The sequence below is a fragment of the Equus quagga genome, chromosome 16 (assembly GCF_021613505.1).
Source record: "Equus quagga isolate Etosha38 chromosome 16, UCLA_HA_Equagga_1.0, whole genome shotgun sequence".
NCBI classification, from domain to species: Eukaryota; Metazoa; Chordata; class Mammalia; order Perissodactyla; family Equidae; genus Equus; species Equus quagga.
Genome location: NC_060282.1, coordinates 58,361,178 through 58,384,543, shown reverse-complemented (window position 1 = coordinate 58,384,543; position 23,366 = coordinate 58,361,178). Strand labels below are relative to the sequence as shown.

Genomic DNA, 23,366 nt, shown 5'->3' with positions numbered 1-23,366 from the left:
ATATTTATGACCTACTTTTTCAGTGTAAGGCAACTTACTAAGCATTTTGTTTGCACTGTATCATTTAATACTTGCAATAATCCTTTCATTAAGTACTCTTTGTATCCTAACTTTATTTATGAGAGAACTCAGGCTTCCAGATTTTCAGTAACCAGCCCAAGATAGCATAACTAGTTAAGCAGGAGAGCTAGAATGTGAACCCAGGCTCTAGAACCGATGTTCATAAAATCTATGCTATTTTGTATCTTAGACATGATCTTTGAAGATCATTTTTAAAGTCAATAGTATAATTCTGATAGAAACTCTATAGCTCCCCAATTTTCCAAATCAAATAAAAAACTTCAAATGTAAAGAAGACATAGTATTCTCTCATGTTTATTCCAAATTTGTATTACAAATTGCTTACAACTGGTCAGATTTTAAATATATTTTTCACTTGCGTATTTCTTGCTTATTTCGCATCTCCCTTTGCTGGTGCAATGCTGCAGGTGAGATGAAATGGCAACAGAAGGTGCAAAACTGGGAGTCGCTCACTTTTCATTTCATTATTTCTGAAATAGTGACCTGAGCTTGTGGTTGAAAAGGAAGGGAACTAAAAGAGAATGCTCTAACTCGTGGAGAAGTACAGAAAAAGAAAAAGGTAGAATGTGGAAGAGAGAAGAGAGGTGGAAAGGAAAAGGGGAGATAGAAGAATCAGGAGAGTACAAGGTGGAAGATAAGGATGGATGCTCCTGGGAGGCTATACTCATTAAGAAAGAGGAAATGAAGGAAGGCAAGAATGAACACAGAAAGGAAGGAGGGAGGGAAGGAGGAAGCTTGAAGGAAAGGAAGGAATGGAGCTAGGGCTGGAAGGAGGGAGGGAAGAAAAACTAAACAAAATTTAAGCCAAAAGAAAGAACTGGAGTGAGTGTACTATGTACTGAAATCTTCCTGGCCCCACTCTTTCCTTCGTGCTCCCTCAGAAAAAGCCTGTTTATAGCTGTAAAGCAAACTAACTGAATATTTGTAATGTGCCATTCCATTAAGAAATTAACTTATTGATGACCATATTTGAGGCCATCTTTATAGGCTGACACTGTGATTTGCCAATAAGTTTGCCAGGGAAAATGTCACAAGACGCCACCATGAGAAATTTTGCTGCCATTGAGGAGGCCACCACATTGAAAGACTTCTCTGGGAATGTGTCATTCCCATTGAACTCTGCCGGACTTATGATGGGTCATTAAATCTCATGCGACTTCTAGAGCAGTGACTCTTAGTCAAGGGAAATATGTTTCTGTGTAGAAGGATCTGCCTTCAGATGAAAGAGCAGCAATCTAGACATGGCTTCCCCATGGGCTGCCTGTCCTTCAAGGCTCAGGGCAGGCCTGACAGATAAGAACAGGTAAGCAGTCCCCCAGACCCTGTGACATGACAGGGTTTGAGTGAGCACAGATTTTTTTCTTTTATTGAAAGGTAGGTACATTCAAGAGAACTCCCACTGTTTCTTATTTATCTGTTAATAATCTTGTCACACAGGTAGCAATTTAAACCTGTACAATTTCTTTAAGATATTTCATTCTACCGCTAAATTAGTTTCAAAATGTGGGTAATTAAGATAACTTGTAAATCTGGCTACAGCATTGTCCTCTCATTCAAACAAAAGCACAGGTAGTTTAACCAGCGTTTTTACCAATTGACCTGAGGAAAATGGAAATCACTCCAATTAAAGCTGTTTTCATTTGTTGAAAGAAACCGATGAGAGTAAAAAGAAATAATTTTAATCTATAAAAATGAAAAAAATGTGTAATATACTTTCTGTATTTTGAAAGTTTAAACAGTCATTGAGTTCAAATTTAAATGGACTGGAAATAAAGCAGGTAAAAGATAAGTGTATGGAAACATAGTCATGCCAAATTTGAAAGTAACTAGGGTCTTCTTAAGAAGGAAATCTTTTCCTCAATTAGGTTATCAGTGCCATAGCTGAGAACCTTCCACTTCTTAGACAAACTTCCCAAAAGTCAATTATCCCGTACGTCAGCATGATTATAACCTATGTAATTTAATATCTTCAGAAAATATTTAAATAACGTCAGCATATGATATAATTTCGTGGAAAGAATGATTAATCAAGTTTCCCCCAAAATACCAAGGCTACTTTTATTTATTTACTTCTTTGTTTTTTGATATTACCCCACAGTCTTCCAGAAAGAATTGGAGGAGGTTCTATTGTTCATTCAACAATAGATTTCCTTCCTTCTGAAACTGTGGTTTGGTAGTGAACAAGTCATGTTAATCAGATATCATTATTTAAATTCTGTTCACTGATTTCTATCCCCAACTGAACATTTCAGATCCCTTCATGTTTTCTCTGAACATAGGTCCTCAGTTTACACTTTTAAGTGTACTGTCCTTAAACCCTGAGAACCAGTGTACAGCTGCCATGCCCTGCGTACAAGGTTACACATATTGTCTTCTACTGAAAAGTTCAGCTACTGCTGTTTATAAGTGCCATTTCTCTTCTTTCCACCAATTTTAGATATATTCCCAGCAGATTAATTTTTCAAGAAAGGAGAATTTCCTTGAACTGTGTCAAATGACAGTATAATAAAAAAGGTTGCGTAATTGAAAAAAAATTATGACAATTCCGTACTTTCCAGCAGAGCAGTGGCGATTACTGACAGCTCTGAGGACATTTGAGAAGTAGTGGTTTGTTTTGTGGGCACTGGGAGAATGCCAGGGGCTGGGAGAGGCCCTACTGTCGGGCTCAGGCTGGTGTGCTAAGGGACTCCTAGCGTCTCTGAACCTTAGTAGCCCAGGATTTTGCTGCCCGAATCCAACGTGATTCAATCCATTAATAAGTATGTACTACATCCATGCCTATCTGTACTCAGCGTTATTCCCAACGGAAGTTAAGAAAAGAAAGAAATCTGTGCATTCTAGAGTTGGGAAGGAGGCTTCATCGGGGAACTGGAACTTCAGCATTAGAAGACACAACTAAAATACCTGCATTTAACTGCAGTTTTCTTTTCTCCAAGAGTTATTTTTTGGGGTCTGGAGATTTGTGCACAAAGAGATCACATTTTTTTTCAAGAATTAAAGGCCGGTAGTGTACATGAGGCCAAAGTTAAATATTATGTTTAAAGGAGGGTTTGTTGGCATTAAGTCAATATTTAATGAATGTTACTAGAGGGTGAAATATATCGTGTAGGTCCTTTGGGAGAGATGTAAAGTACAGAAAGGAAGTGACACCTGTCCTTGGTAGGCTTACAATCTAGTTTATCTAGACAATGAGGATGGAATTACAGGACTCAGATCAAAAAGATATAAGCATATACCTCATTACAACTTATTCTCCCCCACCCCATCTTCCTTCTTCCAATGAAAACGTCTGTCACCGTAGCACAGCAGTTATTTCCAAAAGAGAAAGTAAATCCATCAGGGCGTAAGATTACTTTAAAAGCCAGTGGTGGGACCTAGAGAGTTAGTGAGCAACATCACAGCTTTTCGGAAACCATGTCTTTTGTTCTTTCGCAGGAATCTCACAGCGTATGTTCCCTCACATGTGTGCAAAGACCAGGGGCTTAGATGTTAAATGTAAAATGCTTTCTTTTACTAAATAAAAGGAGCACAGAGACGATGAATCCAAAACATGAATGTTCAGAGAACATTTGTCTTCTGACAAATGAAAGTGAAATGCGTTGCTGTGTTCATTCGAACATGAGAAGATCTGGAATCCATGCAAAATGTCTCTGTAAGCGAGCACATGACAGGGAGTGCCTTAGACGAAGACTCGATGCACATTTGGCAGACTGAGGCATGGAGGGTAGCCAAAGGCTGTGCCTGTACTGGTCTGATGAGTGCAGACCCTGCAGTGTGCTGCTTTATTAATAAAGAGATTTGAGAAAGAAAATGCATCAGAACTTCTAGAAGAATAGCTTTAAATTTGCTCGGGGCAGCAGTTCTCTTTCAACACCAGCCAAGGGGCTGTGGGTACCGGAAGGTTGGGCTTTGAGCTTCATGGCAGAACCACGGAGAAAAATAAAAGACGCTGCGTCTCAATTCCAAGAAGGTTGTTGGTGAACAGGTCTCTGTCATACCAGAAACCAACTTGATTAGCAGGTCTTTCCTCATTGTTTTATGCTCATTAAAGAAAAAAAAAAAGAGTAGAAATTTGATGAGTAGTGGCTATTTATATAGCGAATTCTACTGGAAAATATTTTATTGTGATAATTCTAACTTTTCTATGATGCTAATATGTAATTATTTAACAAATGGAAAAAATATGTTAAAAATCCCCATTAACATGTCTAGGATCCCATTTGCCAGCAATTGTTATTAATTTATAGAAAGTATTACTTGACCTTTTTACCTCTATTCAATATGTTTAAACAAATGAGACCTCAGTTTTAATACTTGCTGTAATCATTTTCATTGTAGAATTTTTAAAAACCGTGTTGATAATGATATTTTCATATTAAGATTACACAAAATAAATTTCCAAAAATATTTAAATATTAGCATTATTTGCAAAACATAATCACACATATTCCAGCTGTAGCCTACTATGTTGGGTTTATTTCCATGCTGGAATAAGTGAACAAATATTTCTACTTACTCCAAAAAAAGTTCTATTTTATTATGCCAACAATGATAATAATAAAAAATAACCTAACATTAACAATAATAGTCACTATTTAAAATGTTGTCTAGAGTCAAGCACTGTATTAGGTATTTACGTTGTCTCACTTAATCTTTAAAACTACCCTTAAAAGATAGGAATTTTTATCCCATTTTTCAGATAAGTTATCTGATTACCATACAGGTTAAATAATTTGCTTGAATTTTCACAGTTCATAAGTGGTGGAACCAGGAATCTTACACAAAGACCATGCTCTTTCTGGTCTTATTTTAAGTCTAATGAAAACTTCTTTTTCTAGTGGAATATAGGTCTTTAGTTATTATAATGCTTACAAGTGTAAATGTCTCTACTTTATTTAAAATATATTTCATGTATGGATTAGTGCCATATGTTAGCCCTTAAAATGATGGCTAGAAGCTTGATATACTTAAGCAACCACAAAGATTGAGATGGTGTGTTGTGGGCATTACTAGAAGTCACCTCAGTGGGGCAAAAGATAAAGCTATAGAAAATTGCAGTTGACTGGAATCAAACTACACTAGTTGCTTACAATTGATTATGTGTTATTCAACCACAAAGATAAATTAGAACATGGACTACTGCGATAGAAAAGTGGTTTAGATGTCACAGAGACAGTATGACTATTTTTATCTCTCAGTTGTAAACCATAGCTTACAGTGGCTGAAATGACATTGAACTGTTTTTCTCTTTGATGATTTACAGCCTGTATAGTACATTTGTAAGAGCAGATGTCACATTTTATGTATTTGAAAGTGTCAACTCTGCTGACTTATGTCTGAAGATTCTGTTCTTGAATCAATAGAATGTAGTGATTTCCATTTCTTAAAAGTGACTTCCCCAACATAATAAAAAACACATAGTGACTATTGGTCATTATAATGCTTCAGTTAAACTCTTATTTTGGTCTTGTATTTTATATACATCATTCTGTTGATCATTATTTTGTGGGATCTGACTTGAATGAACAAGGAAGCTTCTAGTGAGCTGACCATGTTTGTGCTTAAACAAATTAAAAATGTTTGCATTTCATCCTGGGCATAGCTGTCCAAAGTCTAAGATGGATTGAGCAAAGGAAAATGCATCAGGGTTTTCATAATAAAAAATTATTCCCAGAAAGTCCACATATACTTTATTCATCCCATATTTCAAATTGATTTTCATTTTACCATTTAGGGTGCAGTTACTGGTAGTCCCATCTTTTAAAAAGTCAAATTTGCATTTAAATAGAAACTGTTTCAATCATTTAACATCCGAAAACCCGAACATTTTATTCATTCTTTTTATTCTATCTCTTTTCTGGCTTTCACTGTTGAAAAAAATATTGTGTTGTACTTTTCCATAATCGTCATGGATTCTGAACTTCCGTAGAGACGGAAAGCCCCCGCTTCTTTATGTCACTCATTAAAATCCCCTAGCTAATAGGTCTTTGGAAATAGACCAGGCTTCAGGTGAGAGCAGAGTGCAGCAGGATGTAAAGAACTTCAGAGTTGGCAAGTCATGATGGCACACTATTTTCTTGAACTAGATCTTAGAAAGAAAACATTTCAATGAATATCACTTATAAATACATATAGTAACCAAATTGAAAAAAAGGGCACTGAAAATAATAAACATGCAAGTTGTTATTTGTAAAAAATATTGAAATAATAGAATAATTTTTTGTTACCTAGTAACTAGCAGCGCAACTATTTTTGTGAAGAAGTGTAATTGTATAAAAATATTTTGAAGATTGGTTTGATTTTGGTTTATTTAAAATGAATCAAAACCATTGATTTTTGAAAGAGGATGAAACCAAAGGTCAGTTTTATCAAAATATAATTAACTCAGAAACCTCAAGCTAAACATTTGGAAATATGGGCTTAAATGTAAGGAAATGAAATTTTCCTTACCAGTGTTTATAGACATCTATGTATCGTTATAGACATGTATATATCCCTTTTCATTCATCGGCGACACATTTTCTGACAATTTAAGAACATCGAGAAATGGCCTTAGTTGACTTGAATTTATAGTGCATTCATTTTGCCGCAAAACTGCTTAATGTTAATGATTGATTTATTCCTAGTAAGAAAGACTATTTCATAATATTTGTTATTGCCCATTTATTGTCTTTTTACTTATAAAACAAAAGAAAAGCACTATAATTTTTATTCACCTGGTAATATCATATGCATATTAAATGGTTAAAGTATATTTTAAAATATTGGTGTTTCATTTTATTATATGTCTGCATTTTTAAGTAAAATATTTCAGTATTTTAAGTTGTACCATTGACAGGGTGCATCTTGACAATGGAGAGATATTTTCATTGAGAAACGGAAAGTTGCCATAGCCCACTTATTCATAAGACATAATTCTGCTATGAGTATTTTCTCACTTATTTTTCCTGGTCTCTTAGTTAGGGATCTGTGTGTGTATGTGTTTACAACTAACAATGCAATCTGTATCATTTTGTCATCTGACTGACCTTGTATCTCTTTCCTACTTCTTGAACATGATAAAAATTTCATAAAAAACAGACCAAAGTTACTCAGAAGAATGGTACCTTTTAGTTTTTCTTTGCTTTGTTCTGCTAACAGACCTGTATCTCTAGAGGTCCTTATTTTTGTCTTCAAACTCAAGTCATTAAAACTCACAATTGCAACTTATTTGCATCCTTATATGCTCACATAACTGATAAGGCACAAAGTATCGTGGTGGCAATTTTGTTCTGTCCTGTCGATTCAGGTCCCATCAGAACTGATGAGTGACTGCAGTGAGTTGTAGAGTAACTTTTCCCATCATTGGCTATTTGCCTGTTTCTGAGTGCAATTTTTCAAGATGGAGGTGGGAAGTACGCATTAGGTAGAAGTAAGGGCAATTGAACCACAACTATTTAGCATTATTTAAGTCAAGAAAACTATTGGTATAGAATTAAAAGAGCAAAGACAGATACTGTCAGGTAGCTCTTGCTGCTTCTTTGATGTGTGAGCATCATAGTCTACATCTGAAAGGCTGTAACCTTGATATACTCAGTCTAAACACAAGGAACCTGGGCAAGTACTTTATGTCACGTGGGAGGTGAATGAATTGAGGCAGATAAAGAGTGATTTAAGTTCTTGCAGATGTTTAGTTGACTCACTTCTGCCTGGAGACTGTGATAGAGATTGCTATTGTGGCAGGGACTACAATAATTACCAGTTGTGCTAAGCTTGCTCTCATAATTCTATTACAAGTCCATATTCTCCTTCTAGTTTAAAGAATCTAGATAGATTAGTGGGAAGACAGATAAAGGCACACCCAAATAAGATAAGAAAGCACTTTTAAATTTCACAATTGAATTGCCTGGTTGGAATTTAATTTCTTGAATTCTTTCAGTATTTTCCTCAGTGTCCTGAACTTTTACTATGACACAAAGAAAATTTCCTTTGCAGTGGAGTTTTGGTTTCTTCAATGTGTGTGTGTGTGTGTGTGTGTGTACTTCTGATTACTGATGTCATATCACTATATAACTCAAATTTTAAAGAAGTTTTTAACTTTCAATTTCTATATACAGCTATACTGAGAGTCGAGGCAATATTGATTTCGGGCAAGTTACCTACTACGTAACAATGCTAAATAATTAGAATTAAGTTAATTATACAGACCATAGTAGAATTAGCATTCCACTAATAAGCACTCCAGCTGAACTGAGTGCTATATCTAAACAAGTAAATTCTGTTACTATTTGGTTGGTCTAAAAGATATTTATAATGAAAAACTCTGGCTCAGTTATAAATCCAGCAGATAGGACAATATCTAATTGCATTTTTCTATAGCATCCAGCTCATTTTTTCCAATGAACTTTAAATAATATTCATGTAGCCTCTAGCATCTCCTTTGTACATGCTGGGTATTCCCATAGTGTCTTCACTATAATTACTTTATTATTTCTAGAGTGTATCACCATAGACATGAGTTTCCTCTCTTATCACTTTCTCTTTAATATCACTTTTCCCTTGCTGCCAATCAATTTGATTTAGCTTTATTTTATAACCCTCTCAGCTATTATCTGTAAGAACTGAGTATACACATACATTCTTTTCATTTTTTCCAAAGGATTTCCTACTCTTTTACGCCGTATATGGTAGATCTTTTCAGATCAAATTCTTCCTCTTGTAAAGACATGACATATTTTGAAAGGGTACGAAATTGTGTTAAAATTGTTTATAAACAATTTAGTACTTTAACTAAATATCCAGATTCTTAATTTCCCTTGGTCTTCTTATCTTGATTTCTGTGCTTGCAGAATTCCAAAGACAAATACCTTCACATTATTTTAAGTTTTAAATCTGAATTTTAATAACCAAATCCAGCCCCTCTTGTGTCTACTATGTAAGTTCCTACATGCATCTTACAAAATGGCTTGGCTATCTCTTCTTTCACTCATGACGTGATAGAAACTCATTCAAGTTAATACATCTAATTTTCTCTAGAAATCCTCCAGAGTCACACTGTGAATCTGACTTGATAGCTCCCCATACCTCTTTCTAAAAAAATATATCACCACACCATTATGTCTATGATGCGCCAGCCTTCAGTGATTTGCTCTGCCTTTCTTTGCCCCCCATAGACAGATAGTGCTGCTGTAGAAACCCATGAATCTTTTTTTCAAAGGTGTCCCCTCTTCCTGCATTCTTAAAGTGATCAAATCTGAACATGTTTATTTTTTAATTTGTCTAAAAATATGTCCTAGATAGTCACAGATCCCACAATTCCACATCATTTTTTCTTTCCTCTTCAGGGTCTACAGTATTTCTACAATACTCTCAACAGTGCTTTCAACTCCTGTTTTTTAGTTTTCGGAAATTTTGTTGACTTTATCTTTTAGTTTTTTTGTTTTTTTCCTCTTCTGACTTTCTGTACATGCGGGAACTTCACTTCCTATTTCTGGTCATAGTGCTTTAATTTCTTACCCCTTCCTGAAATTATTTACTGATGTTCCAAAGAGCAGAGAATTCAGCTTTCATTGGTTTATTGACTTCTTCACCGGGTTCATGTTTAATGAACTGGCCACTTGTATTGTCTTTAAATCAGTTATTTTCGATCATGACTCTAGATTCTCAAAAGTAAGAATATTTTGTTCTCCCTTTATGCTAATGATTACCAGTGAGATGCAGAAATTCTCTATACCAATTTGAATTTAGTTCTGTTTCACTTATTGAGAAGGTTCAGCTGCTCTCGGAAACACATGTCACCAAAACTATTTTAATTTTAAAGCAAACATTTTGATTATAAACATGATGCCAAAGAAAACATTTGGTAGCTCCAGGAAGCAGCAGATTGAACTGAATTAATAAAATGAATTAGGAACTGGTGATTTTGGAGTGCACTCTGCTGGAAGGATGCAGAGAATTTAGGAAAATCACCAAATTTTTTGCATTCAGACTATCCTGCTGTTTGAGATCAAGTTCAAACTTTCACCTTTCATGTTCAAAATAGGAAAACTTTCTGAACTGACTATTCAGTTAGAATCTTTGTAGGCAGTGAATTTTGATGATATGCTCCTAATTATTGTTTGGGAACCAGATACGCCTGTTAGGCTGCTGCTGATTAATAACTAAAACATTTTTCAAATCTTACCATATATTTTTATTGAGTCAAGCCTAATTCTCTTCCTCATATTAAATTAATTATTTTGTATATGTTCACCATTGATTATCTGATATTATGACCAAAATATATCTGATATTAAAGTCTGAGCATTTATATAATACTAATGACCTAAGAATAAGTGATTTCCAAATTTATAATACTGTTATAAATAATTTGTGTATTTTAAATATATACTTTATGCAGGGTCAAAAGTAAGAAGTTACTAGTAAACTATTAGTTTGATTATCTGTTGGCTGTGACTCCAAACCTTTAGTTTTAAAATACTCTACATGCTCTGTAAGATCTTGCCAAATAATGATCTGCAAACACAATTCTTGAGCGGAACAGGGGAATAAGTAATTCATCGACCCTGATGTCCTTCAGTGCTTGGCAGGCTGGTGAATATAGTTGTTCCAGTTGGATGGCATGGGGATCTGTGGCTCTGGAGCCTTGAGGTCTAGCAGAAGTCTTCAGAAGTGGAAGACTTCATCAAAGTCCTAGTCCCCAGGCAAAAACATACTTAAATTGGGTCCAAAGGTTGTTCAACCAAACTATTGATTCATGTCTTAATCCACTGGTCTCTATCCTGGCTTTAGTCTTGCTTGTTTCTACTCTCTGAGCTGCTCACATCTCGACAATAACTTTCAAAGCAGCCATCTACTTGTTATAATTCTCATCAAGTCTGCTTATAAAGACCTACCTTTTCTCATGGATTCCTGCAGCTCTCAGCTATCTACTGTGAATGTTTGGGGGTGAAGGCTGTGTCTCCTTCAGGCTTATTTTGCATTGGAGATAGTCTTACCTTTGTATTTTTATAAGGCTTCTTTCAGAGGGTGCTGACAGAGGGGTCAGTCTGTCTGGTCTGGTTACTGGACTGAAGATGTGTGTTTCATATAGCGGTGCGTTTCTAAAAATACTTCGGCAGGAATTCACCACCACAGCTATGCGAGTCTGAAAGACCACTCTAGAGTCAGGTCTCTGTTGAGGAGGCTCAAGGGGGGGACCATAGGGACAGTCACTGCCTAACTGGCTAAGCCTTCAGCTAATTGCAGCAAACCCAAACACCTCATCAACTGAAACTCAACTGTCAGGGTCTTTTCAAAAGAACTTGGTATGACTATTTCATTGTGGTTGTTTTTATTAAACAAAGAATAGTTTTCTAATGGGGATACGTGTAACTGTAATCTGCTTGTAAAAATAAGTATTTTTCATATCGTGTTTTTCTCAAGTAGGGCTCAGTGATATAGTTCAATACAAGAAGTATCCAAAATATCAAGGTACAGGAAAACGAGACTGTCCAGTATTCAAGGACACCAAGAAGTGGATTAAAGTTAGAGGAAAGGGGCATTGACCTAATTTGTTTTTTCCTTCATTATTAAATTACTTGGCTACTTATTTGCTTCTTTGTAATAACCTGTCTTTTTCCAGAAAGGACTTAAAGAAAAGCAAATGGTTATAATCTAATCTGTGTGCAGGACTGGAACCTTGATGATTCTGAGACAGGGTTTGATGCTCCTCAGAAATGAGACCCTTGAAATTGGACTTGGCCCCAGCCGGACCAGGCCCAGTCACTCCATACTCTGAATCGCTGCCTTAGCTTCCTTGCGTGGGAGAACATTGTGAGGCCTTTGTGGTAAATACTAATTAAACAACACGTGTAGGAAATTTGAATCCTGAAATACGTTTTACAAATGCAAAGCATTTTCAGGAAAGAGTGCATTTCTTCACATTCTCCGGGACCGAAAGGAGAGTGGAAATATGCTTGTCAGAAAGAGTAAAACTGCTATAAAAATTACAATGTTCAAACTGGACGAGAAATAGATTTCCATATTTATTGAGTAAGGGGAGAACAGACCCAGGAACGGAGGCAATACCAACTAGATGAAATGTGGCATCTGGGACAAGTAAATTAAAATGATTCCCAGCCCAGGAAAAACCCACTAAAAACAACTGCTTTTTACTCTATCTCATTACTGAGTGAGTCACCTCGGTTTTGAAATGGCACAAAGTAATCGAAATGATATTTTACCTGTTGGTAAAGATTCATTCAAGCAAGCTCATCAGTCACTGAGGTACAAAATGCTGAAGTGTATTTTTCATGATGGAAAAGATGACCGGTATAGGAAGAGATGGGTCTAATTTCTCTCCTCCAATTCACCATATTTTTACAACATAAAATGAGCACATTTATTTTCCTATTTTGGAGGTAATCACTTTTGAGTGTATTTCCAGCTCTTTTGTTCAAATCATGCATTTTCGGTTGTACGTGTTATCCAGGTGAGTGGAGAGATCTTGGTAAACAGTACTTGTTTACACTATGTATTAGCTCAGTTTGATATAAATAATAATATTCATTGTGACCTTAAAATGAAGCAGGCTGATTTTTTTTGCCGTCTTTATTTTGCTTTTTAGAGCACTGTACTTCATTGAGTGTGTGCAAGTCACTCTCTTAAGAGTAAACTCAGAAGAAATTTGCAAGCCAACCACAGAAATTCATAAAAGTCATTTTGTCTTTGGAAATTCTGCCTTTGGGAAATAAATCCCTAGCCTCTATGTTGTGAAGGAACTACTTGTTGATATTTAGCTTATGAAATAAAAAAACAAATCACATTAGGGGATAAACTGGGATTTGTAATAAAGGTTATACTCTTAGATCTGTATGTCCATTATCGTAGCGATTATTCCTCAAGTGAAGTTTAAATAAAGTTAGTGGCGGCTGATATTGATGGTGATGATGTTGGTGACGAAAGATTTAAAAATTGAAGTAAGCTTTGTTTATTAAGTTGAATATATTTAAATAAGGACGTGTTCTCTGCTACCAAGGAGCTCATAGTAGGACAGACAGTTGTGTAAGTAATTTATTGAGTCTTACTGTGATGTGCACAAGGAAGTAAGGGTGTACAATACATGGAAGAAATAGTGATATGGAAGAGGCCAGAACTGTAGAAAGAAGCTGACTGAAGTGACCAGAAGGTAATAAAGAGCTGTCAGCTCTTACGCTCTTCCGGGCAGTGGGCGCAAACCACGCTTGGACAGGCTGGCTGTTCCTCCAGAGCCATGTGTCACCTGTATAGGAATGAAAGTCAGATCAAGATGGGAGAGAAGCCTACAGCTTTCTCTAAAACAACTGAGTTTCAAGTCCTCTGTAAAAGATTAGGAAGTATTTTCGAACTTACGTTTGATTTAATGTATACGTTTTAAATTGTATGGCCTTACTTTACATGTATCCTCTTAGCTCTGTAACACAGTTCTACCTTCGAACTTCTGCCCCAGGTGTACTTGGAGGTTAGCTGTAGGGAATTAGCAGTCATGACATGAAAATAAGTCAACATTCCAGACAACAGGACTTTTCTACCAGAGGTACTTAGAGTTCCCAAGAGGTCTGGGGGATTTAGTCATTTCTGAAATTAAAAAAAAAAAAAAGAAAAAAGAATCTTGGTACTTTGAAAGCTACAGTCGAAGTATAGCTATATGACTTCACTGATTTTTTTTTTTTTAATGGAAGTGTGTGTGTGTGGGTGTGTGTTTGTCTGTCCTGTTCATTCCCTCATTATGCAGATTTGAATGGATTCATCTCACAACAGTAAGTGATTATTTCGGAGTCCTTCTCCTCTCAGGCTCCACCATACCCCTCAATTGAACTTCCACCAGAAATGGAGACTTTTCTATACTAAATTCTATACGTTAGTGAAAATTATAAGTTCGCATGAGTCTTCATGGAAAGACTGACAAAGAAAGGCCATTTCCGGTTATCCACCTTTTCTTTCTGGCTATTCTAGACGTGGCTCAGGTCTCTAGAAACCCCTGATAAAACTGACAAGAAAATGTTTCGGATCTAGTTTACAATCAGCTGTGTTCTATTTTTGAAAACTTTTTCCAAAGGTAGCACATTACACAAAGTGTATACTTAGACGATGTATTACGCTACCATGGTAACTGGCCCCCCAGCCAAGTGGGGAATGTGGAGCTCTGCATTCTCAAATGTGGTAAGATGTTTTTCCCTTTAGGTCATCATAGAAGATTCTAGAATTTCCCAGAAGGACTACTACAAGTAAATTGAGGATGCAAATTATGTGAAAGTACAAAATTAATGACTCAAGCGTAAAGGTCTGTGATCTTAGATTTAGAGGAACACATTCAGGTTAGCCTTCCTTCCGTCCCCTTAACCCCATCCAGTGGCTTTAACATTAAATGGTAAGACTGAAATGAAATGCTCAGTCAGCTCCAGCACCCCATCTTGGTCTTACCTCTGGGTGTTATCACTATTTTCATTTCCTCTCCGAAGAAACTCTGTCTTAACTCATTCATTATCTTTCCACAGAAAGCTTTCATGTTCCTGCACCTGTGGATGAGAAAGACATTATCTCATCTGGCCCAACGATTCCTAGCCTGAGCTTTGGAACATCCTGTGCTTATCTGACAGGTTCCTCTTTCTGCCATTCCTGGGGAACTTTATTAGTACTCATCAAAGTCAGTGGGCCTCTTGAAGAGGGTGTAGCCATAAATCTCCTGGCCATGCACTCCTATCTCCCCTGAATGAAATCTATCCTCAATTAGAGCAGCATATTTGCTATGAAAATGTAGGTTCAAGACAAGACTCTAGACCCCACATGTATAGAAATTCTGGAGTCCTCCTTACTAGGAGTCCCTCACTTTTCTGTCGACCCCTAGAGCAAGACAGATGACTCTTCTGGTTTAGGTCCCAGGCCGTCACCGGAGGTCCTGCTGTCTGTCTTGGTTGCATCTCTATTCTCCATCCATCTGCAGAACAGAGGTGCCAGGTTTTATCGAGCCCAGTGACTGACTGAGCCTCCCCACCAAGGATCTCAGGTCGTCCCACTCTCCCTGTTCTTGGACTTCTTTTTATACTTGGGTGTCCACGGAGAGCCCATTCTAGCTTCCGTTGTTGGAATCTTACAAAATGAAAGTATCTTGACATATGCAACAATAAAGTTAGCACATAAACAGTCACAGTTAGAGAAGGATAATTTCTTGACATTTGTATCAAGTCTCTGTCTTCAAACTTTAATTTTTAAGAATTGAGGTGAGAACAGTGACAGGAGTTCTATTTAGTTGGCTTCAAAAAAGTTGAGTAATGTTTACTTCTAAAAATGCAGCTTTTGCTTAGCAGAGAGTCATTTGTAACTTCAATAAGTAGGATCAGTTGGGATGTGGATGTTTTCCTTCATGAGAGGAAGTGACCCCTGTTCTCTACAGAAGGCTAGTGCTAACGGTTCTTAGAGTAAGTTCAAAGATGACAGAGTACAATTGACCGTGAATCCACGCACGAGCAGGAAGGAGTTTGTTATCCAAAAATAATGTCGGGAGCCTAAAATGTGCCCGTGATTTTAAAAGCAAAAATTCATTCTGAAATATCTGGATATAAATAGTTTGTATACTGCTGAAGTGACAGACGTCCTATGCCTATATAAGGAAGAGAAGAATCTGTATAGTATTATGATATTCCCATTTTTTAAAACACTGATCTGTTTGCACCTGTGGTGAACCTTCGTGTACATTGACTGACCAAGACAGAAAGGAAAAATGCTGTGGCTGCCTCCTGCCTGCCAGTCAACCACTAAGCAACTCACTCATCAGAATTCTTTTAGATTTGAGCCTCTGTGTTTTAACTTCTCTCTCAGTCGCCGTCTAGGCTTGCCAGTCTTCGCTTTGCTTTCATTCAATTTCAGAAAACAACTGTTTTTACATAAACTACAAAGTCACAGCCAGCAGCATGCACAGCAGAGACAGATAGCCTGCGGTTGCTTGGGGCCTTCCCATTTTATCTTTGCACAGACCCAGCATGGCCTGCCAGGTACAACTAGTATAACAAGGGCTCCAGCATCTCCATCCTGCCGGCAGCCCTGCCAACGCCAAGATCCAGGCATTGATAGCTGGGGCCGCTTGACAGCGCAGGGAGATTCTGTAAATCATGCTGCTCCCACTGATGACTGTCTGAAAGAGCATTAACCCTCCCTGTGGCCCCAAGATACCCTTTCTCCACAAGTGTGTGTTTGTAACATCAACGTGTTATGGGCACTTTTGGAAGATTAATTCATTGCTGGAGATAAAACTCACAAAACAAGGAAATTCAGAGCAAGTCTGTGTATTGTGGAGCATGTGTCTTTGAAATAATTTTTAAAATCATAGATCTCATTTATGTTTGATGTTGATAGTGCAGAGAGTAAATGCCTGTTGGAGGAGATTGACTTTTTAAGGACAAGATAGGCTTTTTACCTAGTCATCCATGGTCCAGAAAAAGTGTCAAGGACTGAAGTGATCAGGTGCTGAGAAGGGATCAGGATGATAACCTGAGTAGCAATTTCCTCCCCTAAAACGTACTGTCATTTTTCCTTTTAGGATGATACATTTTGGGTTTGTGTAGGCCCTGCTGGTTTTCCTATATAGCTCTGTCACTTTGGAAAAATCAGACTATTCACTCTCTTTTCTAGCTTGAAGGCCAATACTTAATTTTCTTGTTAATTGTATCCTAAATGAGCAATTTGCTTCAGCTTCATTAAATAGGATAATTTGGATTGCATGATTATAAACCATTCTTATCAGAATCACAATTTCTGTTTGTTGGCACATTTTCCTGGTCGTCTTCACCCACTGTGGTATGGGACAGCAGGGTTGTGTCTTCTTACACAACCAGCGTGACCATGTCAGCTCTGGGAGCCACTGCCTGAGGTTGATCCTGCATGTTTCCTTTCTGCCTCAGTTTTCCTCATCTGTAAAATTTCAAAGGATTCGTTTGGAGCTTACAAGAGTTAATACAGGGAAAGCACTTAGAAAAATGCTCAGTGTTGTAAGTACACAGAAACAGTTAAATTAAAAACAAAATAAAAGTCTCTAGACCAAGGAATTGTCTTTGAGGGGCTGGGGGGGAAGTACCTTTCGCTCTGTAGGATATTGCTAAAGGATGCATTTAGTTTAATTGTGGTCTACTCTTGAGGAGGGATGGGCGGAAGATGGGAAGATGCTGCCTAGTGCCCAGGCAAGTGAGCACTGCCCTCACCGGGCATGGTTCACCTACTCAACAATACAGAGATGCTTTTGACAAGGGAGCTGTGAAAAGGCGTACTTTTAGCGATTGGCAGCAAGTGCTTGCAAGTCTGCGTCCTTCTTCTGCAGTGCTCCCTTGTCCCAGCCCTCCTGCCCCATCTCTGCTGTTTGACATTACTTCTGCCATATAGAATTGTGGCATTGGTGGTGGAAACGGATGGTGACTTCAGTATCCTTCAAATATGGTTTGTAGAGGAAATGTCATTGAGAAAAGAGAAGAGTGCTTTCTCCTCTTAAGTTTATTTTGGTTGCAAGTAGCAGAAACCAACTCTGGCTCACTTAAGCCAAAACAAAAATTTAGTAGGCTCCTGGAGTATTTCATGGAATCCAGGAAATAGGAAAACCAAGTTTCAGAAGGACAGCAGAACCTTGAGCCCATCACAGTGTGGTTAAAAGGAAGAACCCTAGAGCCGAACCTGGTCTGAGTTTACACCCCAGCTCTTCAGCTTGCTAGCTGTGTGATCATAGGCCAGTTCTTTACCTGCTCTGTGCCTCAGTTTCCCCATTTAAAAAATGGAGATAATAATAATCCCCACCTCACAGCATGGTTATGTGGATTAAAAGAGGGAGTATCTGAAAGAGCTTGGGGCAGTGGGACACAGTAAGCATTGCATGAGGGCTGGTTAGTTAGAACCACGGGCACTTAGGGATCCTCCAGTGGAACACTGCCACTGCTGGGACTCAGCTCTGAGGACTTGGTGTCTCTGGAGGGAATCTGATTGGTCTAGCCTGTGTCTGGCCTCAATTCTGGATCAAAATGGTGTGGTTGTCATGAGGTGTAGAAAGGGCTCCTGTGGGCTGACCCATCTCCTTGGGTTAGGGTCAAAGGGGGTGGTGTCCTGAGTAGGGGCTTTGGTTATGAGCCTGCTGGCCATGACGTGCTTGCACCCTTCTGAGTTCAAAAGGAGGAGTCGTCATAGGACATTTCATTTAAAAATAATTTATATTAATAACTAACACATTGTCAAATACAGCCAATGGGAATATGCTTAGTTTTTTTCTGTAGAAATACCAAGTCTTTGCAACTCTAATATTTGAAGAGCTTAATTAGATGCAAGTGAAATAGCATATGTTCTTTTGTTAACACCAAAGGAGAAACAATTACTCAAGCTGACATTTAGCTCATATTTAATGGGAACAAAACACTAGAGGCAAAATGTGTAAAGCTGCTAAAAAAAAATTACAAATACTGGGCACATTGCTGCACAGAGGGATGCTCCCTTCTCTCACCCGGCATCTCAGTCCTCATTTGGTCTCTCAGGAGACATGGGTTTATGCTGAGAAGGACACTTTATTACACCAGGCACTAAGCTTAGCTAAAAGAGTTTATATTTTCTGAGGCTTTAGTAGCAAGGTGATTTCTGCTACACTCTCAGAGGAGAACAATTTGATTATTTTTATCTTACATATAAAGAATCTGGTGAGCCATTAAGGAAATAACTTACTTCCTCCCAGACTTGGCAGTTTTGCCCTCCTTTACTTCTTCCTGTTGGCCTCACAGTGGGAGTGGAGGACCAACCAGATGATCGTGAGACCACTGGCTCAACTCTAGGTATGTACACCACCCGTCAATGAGTTTGGGAAGTACTGTACGAAATAACACCCCTCACTTCAACCTGGAGCGTACTGGCATACTGAAGACTGAGAAATCCTGGAGCAAGCTTTTATTTTTTTAATCATTTTCCCATCCTTTCCGCAACTTGTTGGTCCATTGAACCCATTTTTACAGAATAAGTCTTAACATCCAAAAAACATAGCTTTGTGAGACGCAGTTTGAGAATTGCCCATATGGATTAACAAATATGACTATTTAATAATATCTTTAAATGTGTCCTAGTTTCATCATGACTTAACTCAGGGGTTCGCATGCTTTTCCTGTAAAGGGCCAGATGTAAATACTTTGGGCTTCGCAGGCCAGGCAGTCACTGTCATAATTATTCGACTGTTTGCCGTAGAAAAGCAGCCATAGCGATACATAAATAAAGGAACATGGCTGTGTTCCCGTAGACTTTATTTATAAAAACAAGTGGCAGGCCAGGTTTGGTCCATGGCCATAGTTTATGGACCCCTGACTTAGATGAATAAATCTGTTATTCAAAACCTACTTTTATTCACAAAAACCTGTATTTCTTTGGTAGCCTTTGACTCATTCTTTTCAGTTTTTATAGCTGTCTCATTTCTTTATAATTGCCTCATTTCAGGCTTCGCAATGATGAAACTGACACTTTAGTCCATCATTTGAAGTTCCAGATCATATTCATCGAATGTATGCCTTTTAGATAGTGTCTCGGCATCTAAACTTTGCACTTACCTGGTGTTATTAATCCAACTACACAGTGGTAATGAACTACCTAAGCACTGGGCCTTCAGAGACCTGGCTTGGGATTCTGCGTTACTTCTAACTAGTTGTGCGATTTGGGCCAAGTTCTTTGCTTTGAGCCTTAATTCCCATATCTTTAAAAGGAAGAGTTTCAATTCCAGAGCAGAAGTCTCCATAGGACTTTGGGGTGGGGGACTCACCCAGAGTGTGCAGGATTTAAGGGATGCGGATTTGCCGCCTTTTCTGCCAACCTCAACTCTGGTGCCTCTGACAATGTGAACCTGGCTCTGAGGTGACCAAGATCCTGCTGGTTAAAAATACTTGCCAAAGTACCCCACAGTTGTTAAACACAAGCCAACTACTTCACTGGGCACCAACTTGGAGGCTGAGCTGTCAGGGGTAATTCTGACTCTACATTTCATTTATCTTAAAACTGATTTAGAATTGAATACCAATGCCCCACCCCCTCAGATTTTCAAGGACCTTTCTAGCTCTAATCAGAATTAGTGCATCAGTTCATTTTATTAGTTTTTTTCACTTTTTCCCACTAATTTTTCCACTTTTTCACATCTCAGTAGTTTGTAATGCAATCTCAAAATTGGTACTTGTGCAATCCACAGTATAGAGGAGGCAAAACATGGGCATTTAATGAGTGTGGATTCAACTCTGAGTCTTAACTAAAATTCAGGAAGATGGAGAGGCTTCACCCCCTTGCTCACCTTCCTCCTCTGAGGGAGTAGAATCTGTTGTAGGCATTTGCCCCGTCCTCTGACTGTCCCCTCCCTGGTGCCCAGACAAGGTTGGTGTGTGACTGTTGGCATTCCACTGCCCATGGCCCTCAGTGCTAGCGCCCTTCTTGCTCTGGTCCTTGGATGACACGGGCATCCGGAACACTTGGGGAAGGGCTGAGTTACCTACCTGCGTGAACATTGTGGCTCACAAACCTGAGGGCAACATTAGGAATTTTCTAGCGTCACTTGAGTCTCCCTGATGCTTCAGGCACTCACTTCAGAACCTAACCCCCACAGACAGCGAAACTCTTCTGGACTCCCAGCCTATCCGCACTTTCTCCAAAACATGGCAAACACATTGAAGTCAAACTCTCGGCTGCTTAAAGAGGCAATGAAATTCAGAATTGTGCCTCCTAGTTTACACTTCATTCACCTTTACGTGATAACACCCAGGCCTGCCTTCACTGCAGGCTGACATAGGAAGGAAGCAGAAGGCTGTGGGGAGGTTAGGCCGTGCCAGGCGGCTGCTCTCTCTTTCATTCAGCCCTTTTCTGTCTTAATATGTCTTTTCTTTCTGTACTCAAGGCAGCGAGTGAGTGTATCATTTATCGGCTAATAAGCCATCTGACAAGAGAGCCACTTTGTCTCTAATTGTTCAGTTTATTTATGGATTATTGATGAGCCCGGACTTGAACTCTGCTCCCCGTGGAGGCTGCTTGATAAATCTCTTGACTAATCCTAAAACACTGAATTTACCTACTGGAGCATATTATGTGGCGTTGCTTTTACATTGTATACCTAAAAGGCCCTGGATATACATTTCAATGTCTGTGTTTAACACTAAGAAATAAAATAGGATACATAATTCAGATTGCTCTTGGAGCTTTTTTTTTTTAAAAAAAAGGTATAGAACACATTCATCAAATCACTTTCTGACTCTTGAGGCTTCTACCATCCTCATTGCTTAAAGTTATTTTGAATTGCATGAACTAAATGCCAAATTATAATCTCACTTGCCTTTCTGTGGTTTCAGTTGTAACCAGTGGAACTGTGTACCAGGAACTGAGACTGAGGACTGGGAATCTATCTTCTATTTCTAAATGCTGTGATAGTTTTCACTAGATGCCATGGTGGAGGCGCCAGAGCCCAGCGCTGAACACCGTGAAGATTCTCCTGCTCTTTCTCAATGCGTCCTCTGATTAGCAGAACCATGGATACTTCCGTTAAGTGTCCTCTCTGTCCTTTGTTTTTCCATCAGAAAATTTAAGTGATGACGCTTAAGTACTATCTTTAAGAAGAGTAGTGAGGATTTTTAAATGAGCTTATTGAAGTGCACTGAGACGAGACCATGCTGTTTATCGTTATAAGAATTAGTATTTGAACCATAATCACAGCACTTAAATTCTAGATTAACAGTGAAAATTTTCTGTTCCTTACAAGATTTATAACTATTGATGAATCATTAGACGGCCCTGTAAGCTTTCAGAGCCCTTTACTGTCACAAGCAGAACAAATGAAAGTGTTAAAAATGTGAAGACTCCTTGCAAATTTCAAACATGTCCATTCCTGATAAAGCACAAAACGTGGGGAATCATTTCACAAGGTGTTGGGATGCCATTCACCAATTCGCAGACAACGACAACAGAAGATCTGTATGTTCAGTTGATCTGTTAACTACAGAAACAGACAACTTCTCAAAAATTATACCGATCCGCCCTTTGTTAAATATTTTGATACTTTGTTCATCAAGATATTTTTTGCTATTTTTTTAAAATTGTGGTAATAGACACAACAAAATTTACCATCTTAATCACTTTTAAGTGTACAGCCGAGTGATTTTAAGTACATTCACATTGTTGTCCAACAAATCTTCAGAACTTTTTCATCTTTCTGAATTGAAACTGTAAGCATTAGACAAGTACTTCTCGGGTCCCCGTCGCCTCAGCCCCTGGCAGCCACCATTCTACTTTCTGTTTCTGAATTTGATTACTTTTGGTACTGCGCGTAAGTGCAATCATGCAATATTTGTCTTTTTTGTGACTGGCATGTTTCACTTAGTGTAATGTCCTCAAGGTTCATCCATGCTGTAGCGTGTGTCAGAATTTCTTTCCTTTTTAAGGTTGAATAATGATCTGTTGTGTGTATGGACCACATTTTGTTTATCCATTCATCCGTTAATGACAGTTGGGTTGCTTCCATCTCTTGGCTATTATGAATAATGCTGCTATGAACATGGGTGTACAAATACCTATTTGAGTCCCTGATTTCACTTCTTTGGGGTATGTACTCCAAAGTGTAATTGTTAGATCATATGGTAATTTTATGTTTAACTTTTTGAGGGAACTGCCGTACTGTTTTCCATAGAATCTGCACCATTTTATGTTCCCACCAGCAGTGCACAAGAATTCGAATTTCTCCACATCCTTGCTAACACTTGTTGTTTTCTGTTTTTTGTTTTTTGTTTTTTTTTTAAATATAATAGCCATCCTAATGGGTGTGAAGTAGTATCTCGTTGTGGTTTTGATTTGCATGTCTGTGATGATTAGTGATGTTCAGCATCGTTTTCTTGTGTGTAATGGTCATTTGTATATCTCCTTTGGAAAAATGTCTACTGAAGTCCTTTGCCCATTTTCTAACAGGGCTGTTTGTTTTCTCTTGTTGAGTTGGAGTAGTTCTTTATATAGTCTACACATTAACCCCTTATCAGATATTTCTCCCATTCTGTGAGTTGTCTTTTCACTCTGTTGATTGTGTCCTTTAATTCACAGAAGTTTCTAATTCTGATGCAGTCCAATTTATCTATTTTTTCTTTTGTTGCCTGTGCTTTTGGTGTCATACCCAGGAAGTCATTGCTGAATCCAATGTCATGAAGCTTTTCCCCATCATCATGGATTTTTGGCATTAATGTTTATTTTTTAAAAATATCACATTAGAGTATCATTTATCCTGACTACTCAGTTCTTTAGCACTCCCCTAAGTATTTCCTCTGAGGCAA

At 38.1% G+C, this 23,366-nt stretch overlaps 1 protein-coding gene across 1 annotated transcript in view; it reads left to right on the top strand.

The window, feature by feature from the left end:
* TOX (thymocyte selection associated high mobility group box) overlaps window positions 1-23,366 on the top strand; it is a 291,354-nt gene that overhangs the window by 104,299 nt on the left and 163,689 nt on the right. The gene's annotated exons all lie outside the window — the stretch shown is intronic.